Here is a 9,847-nt window from a genome sequence, read left to right on the forward strand (position 1 = left end):
CTGGTTGTAGTTTGGTTGGAGAAAGGTGGAGGTGGAGTCTTTTCGATCCAAACCCCGATTTGGACGGAGCAGGTGGAGTCCGGATGGGATGTGACGGGTTGTTCTCTGACTTCCCTTCAGGATTAATAACGTTATGTTATATGAAAACTAAAAACTTGTATGATTGAGTGTGATGAACATCCGTAAATCTTTAGGTCAACATGTCGTCACGCACATTGTCCTTGTTTCCTCTGTGAAATTTAAATTTGTCAAAAAAAAACACAGCTCAGTTTGTTAGTGGTGGAGGCGACACTTCACAGTAAAGTGCACAAAAATGGAAAGTAAGGAATGAATCAGGAAAGACTTGATAACTGCGATTCGAGGACGAGCTGTTAACTATTATTATTATATTCACTATAAACCACCAGCTGGTTCATGAACTCGTGGTGACTCATTAATCGGGCTGTGACTCAGCTCACGAGACGAGACGACAGTTTAAAAGCTTTTAAAAAACTTCGATTGAAAGTCACAAAATGCAAAACAATGCAGGTCTATTTTCAGATGTTTTCAGTAGAAATCATCTCGCAGTGATCATATGCTGTTAAAGACACGAACAACGTGTAAGCACTGTAAAAGGTTTAGCCGACTGGCTTCTCTCCTGTGTGATTTCTCATGAGTCTCTTCAGATCTTATAACGTTTCTCAGGGAGGGTTGTGACGCTCAAAAAGATGCATCACCGTCTGAAGCAGGGCATACCAACTCGTACTGTACGAGTGAAGGGTCTGCGTAAAGCCAAAGCTCACGGTTAATGTGCTCACACTGTACGGTCCGATCGACACGCCACGACCTGAGAGCTCACTGTACGTTATAAACAGCCCCTGTGGACGTCCTGGCTGTTGGCTGTCAATAAAGATTAGTCTGAAAAGCTCCGAGGCAGGTATTAGCAACAATGCTAACAAGACAGACACGCGCTGCCTTGATAATCTGTACAATCCTGTGCACCGAAACCTCAAAGAGGAAGAGGCGCCGGCACGTACGGACTGGATGGATCATGATAGGAGGAGGAAACATCACAGGGGCACGCGTGCTGTTGCCACAGCGTTCATTCAAATATACCAACGTATCAATACATCATTGTATGTAATGTTTTTTAGTTGCCACTCAACATTTCTTGTACCTGATATTTGGATTTAAAAGCTGAGAGTGTAAACCTCAACCTCTCAGCAGACATCCGTAATGATTTATAAGATTTAAGTTCAATGAAAGTGCTGCACTCTTCTGTCCTGAAGGAGTCAAGAAACTAAAGACTGCCTGCACAATTTTCCAAAGTGTGCATGAAACTGACCCCACGCCAGCAAGCGTAGGAGGAGGATCGCCCCTCCCGCCCCTGCAGCCTCGTCAGGTATACAAACTTTCCAAGGCTTTAATAATATGTTTGATATTTACGTGATCAACAAGTGGAGGCAAGGACACGAAAAGTCCAAACTGAGATTTCCTGGTTTCTTTTCAGTGACTCTCATGCAAGCAAGGTCTGTTTTAAGGTTCCTCCATTCAGGTCCTGTTGTGGTTCTGGACATGGCTCCATTCGCAGCTGGTCCAACCCCCCGAACCTCTGTGTCTTTGTGTAACGTCTTGTTGTCGTAGTTTAGTTCATGTGTTGTTGTTGTTGTTGTTGTTGTCACGTCTTGTGGTAAATAAATGTTCGACCATAAAGTCGTCGTTTGTGGTTTCTGTACATTTTACAGTTCGGTCACTGACACATTACAATTACAATTAATTATATCCCCTGAATTAATATGTGTGTTAATAGTGTGTTGTTGTACTGACAATGAGGTCATATCATGACAGCAGTCTGCGTAATAACCTTTATTAACGGCATATTAATACTAATATGTTGAGCTATAATTATAATCTCACAGACTCAGTAAATACTGATCACCTGAAGCTACACGAACAGAGTTAGTGACGATCAAGACATAAAAAAATTCAGGCGAGAAAAATCAATAAATCATTCAGTGTGTTCAAACTCCTACACACTAATGTCAGCTGATAACCTCCCAAAGGTTTCACGCCTGTACTCCAAACACTTGAATTTACTTTGGGCTTGACTTGAAAGGACGAAGATACGATAATTTCCAGGAATAAGAACTGGATAACGAGGAGGAGGAGGACGGGCTTCATATTTGGCTTCAACGAGCACATGACTTTCACCCAGGAGACCGATTGGTCAGCGGTGAGTTAAGTTACCTCCCCTGCAACACGTACAAGTTTTGAGTTATTTTAACCCAAACAGCGATGTTTTCCTGAACCTAACCAAAGAGTGAGCGCACAACAAAGGTTCAGTTCACCTGTCGCTGGTCCGCTGCAGCTGGCACGTCGTCTTTTCTGTTTGCAGGCTGCAGGCTTCAGATCCTGACCTGATGGAGCTTCTGATGATGAGCTGTGTTCACTAGTGGTGGGCGGATCGATCCAAATATGGATAATATCGATACCAGTGTAATGAGATCGATACTTTAGTTCCAGTCTCTCTCCTGTATGCACTGTGCAGTTTCATCAGAGAGGCGACCTGGCTGTCTGTCGCAGCGCGGAGCAGGCACACTTTGCTCCTCCTCCCCCCTCTTGTGATTGGACATTGTACCGTCACGTGACTCAGCGGCGCCAGGTAAACGAGCAGCACACACACACACACACAAGCAGCACAGAGGCAGAGCAGAAGAGTGGCAGAGAGGAAGAGGAGCCGTGTGGCTGTATTTTCAGGCTGAAAATGAAACAACGGCGAGCTGTATAATTAGTAAAAAGGCTAAAAAGATGCAGTGGTAACACAACACATTTATACAAGCATATGGAAAATCATGCAAAAGACAGACCCAGACCCCGGCCCAGAGGCAGAGGTCATTCAGTCCGGTCTCCAGGTAGATAATAGTGGGGAAAGTAATGTTCTAGTCATCTTCGGCATTAAGTTAATATTAATTTTCAAAGTGCAGCTGGTCATTTGTTACTGTAGCCAACTCAAAAAGTATAAATTATGCTGAGACCTTGGTTTAATACATTCATCCCATTGAAACGTGTTATTTAAATGAATACATTTACTGGAATTGAATAAATATACTGAATATGATATGGCTCAGATTTGATTGAATATAATTACCCTTTTGTGCGAACTGTGAAAGGGATACTGCATGATTACTGTATTTAAACTACAAGCAGATGTGCATTATTTTAATATTTCACTTAGCCGATTACCCAGGAGCAGTGGAGATCATGAGGAGCCCGTCAGAAATGACTGTGACGGACCTGCAACCTCCAGACGTGACAATGTACTGTCCTATTGTTTCTGAGCAAAAACTTTTATTATGATAATAAAGTATTTTCTGTTTACCTGTAAACTTTGGCCAAATTCTGTCCTGGGTTTTAACTAATTAACAATCACAAAAACATTTCAAGGTCATGAAAATTCATTCAGATTTGGCAATTTGATGATGCATCCACATGAATTATTAAAGCGTACCGGTGTCGGTATCAGCGATAGGGGCCCTGTATTTACTTGGTGTCGGATCGATACCAAATCTTGCAGTATCGCACACCACTAGTATTCACAATAAACATGCAAACTACCTCCTGTTTTTAGTCCCAGCTCCTCCAGGTTCATCCCTTCCTTCAGTCTTTTCTAAGGATTACATGTATCAGAACATCTGTTGGAACAGAAGTGATGCTCTGGTGTTAATAACATCAGTGTAAAGTCGTAAATAACTGGATTGATGGATCTGTTTATAATAAACACAGAGGAGTGTCTGTTTTAACTTTAATCCCCGAGTCCCGCTCGATGTGTTGTTCAAAAGAACATCGGGAGCATGTTTCAATTTGTTTAATGATCGTCTCTGTGGAAAATCCTCTGTAATCCAGTTTATATAATAACTAATTAGCCCCTTTGCACAGTTGAACATCTGCTTTGGAGGTGGATCAGAAAGGCTGCTTCTGCCCCATGTGAGGTCTGAGTAAATGTTGGACGGCTGAGACAGCAACAAAAAACAAAAGGCCTGATAACTCGAGCATTCAAGCCTCAAAGACTGAGGACGTCTCCTTATGCATCTACAATAAACTGTAATTGCATTTGCAGCTATGTGTTATTGGCTGAAAAGCAACACCACAAACTGATTGGTGCTTTTGTTTGTTTGATGAAGTTGGAATTTTAACAAGAAACAGTCAGTCAGGAGACACGTCGCTGTGTCAGGAGATGAGAAGGAGGCAGGACAGCTACTGTGGGCTGATGTCTGCCGGTTAGAGTCACTGACTGATGACGACGTTGCACACGTTGTCGGCCTGATCACGTTACGTCACTGAACTACGTGTTGATGAAGGTTTCAACTCTCACCTCTCTACTCAGACCTGAAGGAGCCTCTTGGATGAGAAGTGAAACGTCTTCAAGAAGCTGAAACACGTCCAGTGTTCTCCGATACAGCGCTCAGAGGTAACTTAACTACGTTCATGTGTTAAAATAACTCACTGTTGACTTCAGCTTTCACACTGGACACGGATGAAACTCCTGTGCATCCATTTCCGACCTCTCAGGAGAACAGCTAACAGGTGCTAACAAGTGTCTGAATGAGACTACAGAGGTTGTCGGGGACATTAAACGTCCTCACAGTGAACGCGGAGACTCGTCTCCTCACTAGTCCGTCTTTACAGGCCCACTTTAGTTACACACTGTTCTCACTCTGACTTTACAACTCGTACATTGATCAGTTTATATAAACCTGGATAGTAATTGTGCAGTAAGACGCTCAGTGGTGGAGACGTTTGAGTCATGTGACCGTGATGTCGTCTGTTTGTAGCCTAGCATTAGCTTTTTACTGCTGCACATTTAATTTGTGTTCATGTGAAGATTATCTTGATGAACTGAACCTGGAAGGATCAGGAACTGCAGATTATTTTCTGCAATAATAATCGCTCTTTACAGACTTGTCACTCTTTCTACTACTTCACCTCACTTCCTCCTTTGCAGCTGTAATAATTACTACGGTCACTAGAGGTCGCTGCCTAACAAGAAACCTGGACTATGAGTTATCTGCATTTACGTTCACCTTTATTTTCTAGAAGTCGTCTTCTTCTTCACTGCCTTTTAACACATGGCTATATTTCGTGATGCATTCACATCACCTCGCCTGCATCCGTCCACAAGACAGAACAGGAACACACGTTGCTCCGGGTCAGAAGCTCCAGAGGGTACCTTCAGTGTGCTATAGCAGCGACGGTGCGTGAAGATGCAGTGGCTCCAAAAACTTGCTACAGTTTAGTTTATTTGACCGTCATTTTTACGGATTTATTGCTGAAACATCATCATCACTGGAGAGAAGAAAGCGGGTGTTTGGGATTAAGAGCAGTGGACTTTGAGAAGAGAGTCAGAATAAGAGCCGTGCTGATCCAGTTTGTTTTAAAGCTGCTCCTGGCTGATGTGCAGTCACATGAAAAGGAAACAGACAAAATATGACTCAGGCTGCGAAACAATGTGAAATCAGAGACTCGTTTCCACAGAGATCTGTTGCCACCACAACATCTGGGATCAAGCTGTTGCAGTCGACGGGTCGACCGTGTCCTGAGCCGACCGAGTGCAGGACTGCAGCTGGACGAGGAGAGGTGGACTCGGTGTTCGTAACATGCTTGGTGCTCACACACCGGCCACATTATCATCACCATGTTGTTGCTGCTGCTTACATTCACCCTGACGCAGACTCAAAAGATTGCACGACGTGTTTATGTATATTTATATATTAATAACTGTATATATGTTCATGCATGCAAAGAAACCAACAGCCTTCTGACTGGTTTATGCTTTCAAGACTTCTCCGGCCCGGTGACGGGACATAAAATCACACAACAGGTGTTGGTCGATAGCTTCCCAACCACTGGATTCATTTCCCTTCATTTCAGTGCTTCAGTTTGACACTGAGAAGTCTTCGCCGCCTGCATACAGTCATCGTCTGTGTGAACAGTCCACTTGCACAATCCAGGGATTTACTTGTATAAATCCAACATTAAGTCTTTTATGACGCCAAAGATCAAAACGCTTTTGAAATAACAGAAAGGTCCGTTTTTAAATCCAAGACAGGTTGTACAGTGAAAGATGAGATAAGTGATGTGATGTTATTCTGTATGATCCTGACTGTCAGCAGATGTGCACAGCGAACACGTGAATCACACATGTGATGTCATTAGTTTGATGACAAACGGACACTTTGACTTGGAAAACGATCTGTTAAACTGACAAATAATAATAAGTGATCATTCAGATAAATCTCTCTTCTTTCACTACCAGACTAAAGTTTTATTAAATAAGGTCCCATGAGAGGAACATAAGGGGCGGGGCTTCAGTCTCTGCTGGAGGTCTGCGACGAGTTACTGGATTTTATTTGATTTATTGTTTGCTGTCAGAGTTTGGCAAAATCAACACAGCGCTGAATCTTTTATCCAAAACCAACACAAGTGTTTGTTTGTGTGTGTGTGTGCGTGTGTGTGTGTGTGTTCAGGTATTCAGAGTATTCTCATAACTGTCATGTAATGTTCAAAGCTGCTCACTCTTGGCAGGACCAACTTGAACCTGAAGCCTGTTCTGAGTTCTGCTGGAGTCCCAACATGTAGTCATAATTGTTTTGAGTGTCATTTCCTGCCAGACCTCCACCACAAATACCAGAACCCTGCGCCAGAGAGAGTCTTTGGCACTTTGGCACACACAAATAAACCTTCATGATCCATAAAGCAGTAAGCCGCACCATCTCACAGTCAGGGTGTTAGCTCCAATCTAGCTGCTGTTAGTCGCTCAATTAATTATGCTGATGATTGAAACCAGGCGTGTTGGCACCAACTTTGGTTGTTTATACCCGAAAGCAGCAGAGCACATTATTAAAACATGACTGTAAGTGTGTGTCCTCAGTCCCACTGGAATAATTCATCTCAGGAAACAGGATAGAGCCGGATTTCCGCGTAGTTCCAGCTGGACAATATTCAATTATTGAGTGGTGTTTGACTCGCACATAACTATCATATCATTTGTTTTTTGGTGATTGACTCACAGGCTTAAGATAAAATTGTTCTGCAGTTTCTATTCAAAGTCCTGTCGTCACCTCCTCCCCCCACGCTGATGGAAAGTCAGGCTTCTTTAACCTTTGTTTAAATCTGGAGGGGATCATTGAGGGCAAGCCCTCATTTACAATGATGTGGAGAGCACAGAGGAACAAAGAGACAAACAACAAGAAAAACAAACATTGTTAAAAACAGTGACATTCAAAAGCAGAGCGGCTGGAAATCATATTTTAAAAGTGATCCATGGAAACGATTGTGTTGAGTTTGAGTTTGTTGTACAGTACTCCAGGACGATGCAGCAGAGTAACCGAAAGCAGTTTTACCAAAGTCAGTGTTAATCCGGGGAACGTTGAGCATTACGTAATCACTTGAACGTGTTGAAAAGTTACCATGAGACCAAATTGAATAAAGCGCTGATGTAAGATGGCGTGTTGCCTTTCAAGACTTTATAGGTGAAAGTGAACCAGTGCATGTCTCGTCTCGTGGATAAAGGTGCCCATCCAGCCTTTTCATGTGAAGTGCAATGACGGCTGGAGTGAGTGGAGACAGAGGCATGTCTAGAGACAGAGCTGTTTCCTGCAGGGCAAGGAAACTGGTTTTGTTTCGGTGTGGGTGTCCTAATTTTTGTTTTAATGTACCTGTCAGTGTATCAATGTGAAATTTAAATGTGTGTTTGATCCAGCCAGATGCCCAGGAGATGATGGCTGAGCCTGACTTTATATCATCAGGAGGAGACGATGGCTGAGCCTGACTTTATATCATCAGGAGGAGACGATGGCTGAGCCTGACTTTATATCATCAGGAGATGATGACTGAGCCTGACTTTATATCATCAGGAGATGATGACTGAGCCTGACTTTATATCATCAGGAGATGATGACTGAGCCTGACTTTATATCATCAGGAGGAGACGATGACTGAGCCTGACTTTATATCATCAGGAGGAGACGATGACTGAGCCTGACTTTATATCATCAGGAGATGATGACTGAGCCTGACTTTATATCATCAGGAGGAGACGATGACTGAGCCTGACTTTATATCATCAGGAGATGATGACTGAGCCTGACTTTATATCATCAGGAGGAGACGATGGCTGAGCCTGACTTTATATCATCAGGAGATGATGACTGAGCCTGACTTTATATCATCAGGAGGAGACGATGACTGAGCCTGACTTTATATCATCAGGAGGAGACGATGGCTGAGCCTGACTTTATATCATCAGGAGATGATGGCTGAGCCTGACTTTATATCATCAGGAGGAGATGATGGCTGAGCCTGACTTTATATCATCAGGAGGAGATGATGACTGAGCCTGACTTTATATCATCAGGAGGAGATGATGACTGAGCCTGACTTTATATCATCAGGAGGAGATGATGGCTGAGCCTGACTTTATATCATCAGGAGGAGATGATGACTGAGCCTGACTTTATATCATCAGGAGGAGATGATGGCTGAGCCTGACTTTATATCATCAGGAGGAGATGATGACTGAGCCTGACTTTATATCATCAGGAGGAGATGATGGCTGAGCCTGACTTTATATCATCAGGAGATGACTCCATAAATCTGCTTAGAAATCCTCAAAACAGACGCTCCTCACGTGCAGAACTTGCCTTAGAAACTTCATGTTTTTAAGTTTTCTTCAGTATCACAGTGATCCAGTGATAGTTGTCTGTACATCCGCAGGTTCACTGCAAACAGGAAGTGCTAACAGCTGATTCTGCAAAGTTTGAATGAAGTTAAACTAACAAGTTTGTTTGCAGAATCGGGGAACGAGATCCAGCAGCAACGAGGATGACGGAGGAGGAGCATGGCTGGATGGAGAAACGGGGCGTAGCAGCCAGGGACAGGTAGGTGAATTATGACCCTGGAACACAGATAGACAGGCTCATCTAACAATAGACAAAAAGAAAAAATCACTGGAGAATCAAAAAGAGTTGACCCGAGGCAAACCCAACGCTGAGGTTGAGCAATCTGGCAGAGATTGGTTGGGGAGGTGAGGATGATAATAAAACTAATGAGAAGGTGAGAAAAACACGAGGGCGTTGAGATAAGTGCAGACAGGTGAGACGCCAGGACACGAGAAGAGGACGGGGGATGTTGGGATGTCGGGACATTTCCTGACATGTTTGTGGCAACGTATGAAAAACATAATCTCTTCCTGACCCTCACCAAGTTGTTTCTAATGCCTAAACACATACATACGTATGAGAAGCGTACATTGCCCACATGTATTCTGCTGCCCGGGTTGGTTTTAGCCTTTTAATCACAGGTCCGGTGTGAGCTGTAGCTGTTGTAGGTTGTTTGAGTCGTGTTGAGTGAAGTAGAGATCTGTCGCGTCTGTCACTCAGACAGATGTGATCGATGCCGCACTGATAAAATGAAGAAATAGATCCGTGTCATGTGACGGAGACAGACAGGCAGACTGACAGGCAGACAGACAGACAGACAGGCAGACAAGCAGACAGACAGACAGACAGACTGACAGGCAGACAGACAGACAGACAGGCAGACAAGCAGACAGACAGACAGACAGACAGGCAGGCAGGCAGGCAGACAGACAGACAGACAGGCAGGCAGACAGACAGACAGGCAGACAAGCAGACAGACAGACAGACAGACAGGCAGGCAGGCAGACTGACAGGCAGACAGACAGGCAGGCAGACAGACAGACAGGCAGACAAGCAGACAGACAGACAGACAGACAGGCAGGCAGACAGACAGACAGACAGGCAGACAGACTGACAGGCAGACAGACAGACAGACAGACAGACAGGCAGGC

Source organism: Pagrus pagrus, assembly GCF_965226575.1.
Source record: "Pagrus pagrus genome assembly, chromosome: 4".
Classification (NCBI taxonomy): domain Eukaryota; kingdom Metazoa; phylum Chordata; class Actinopteri; order Spariformes; family Sparidae; genus Pagrus; species Pagrus pagrus.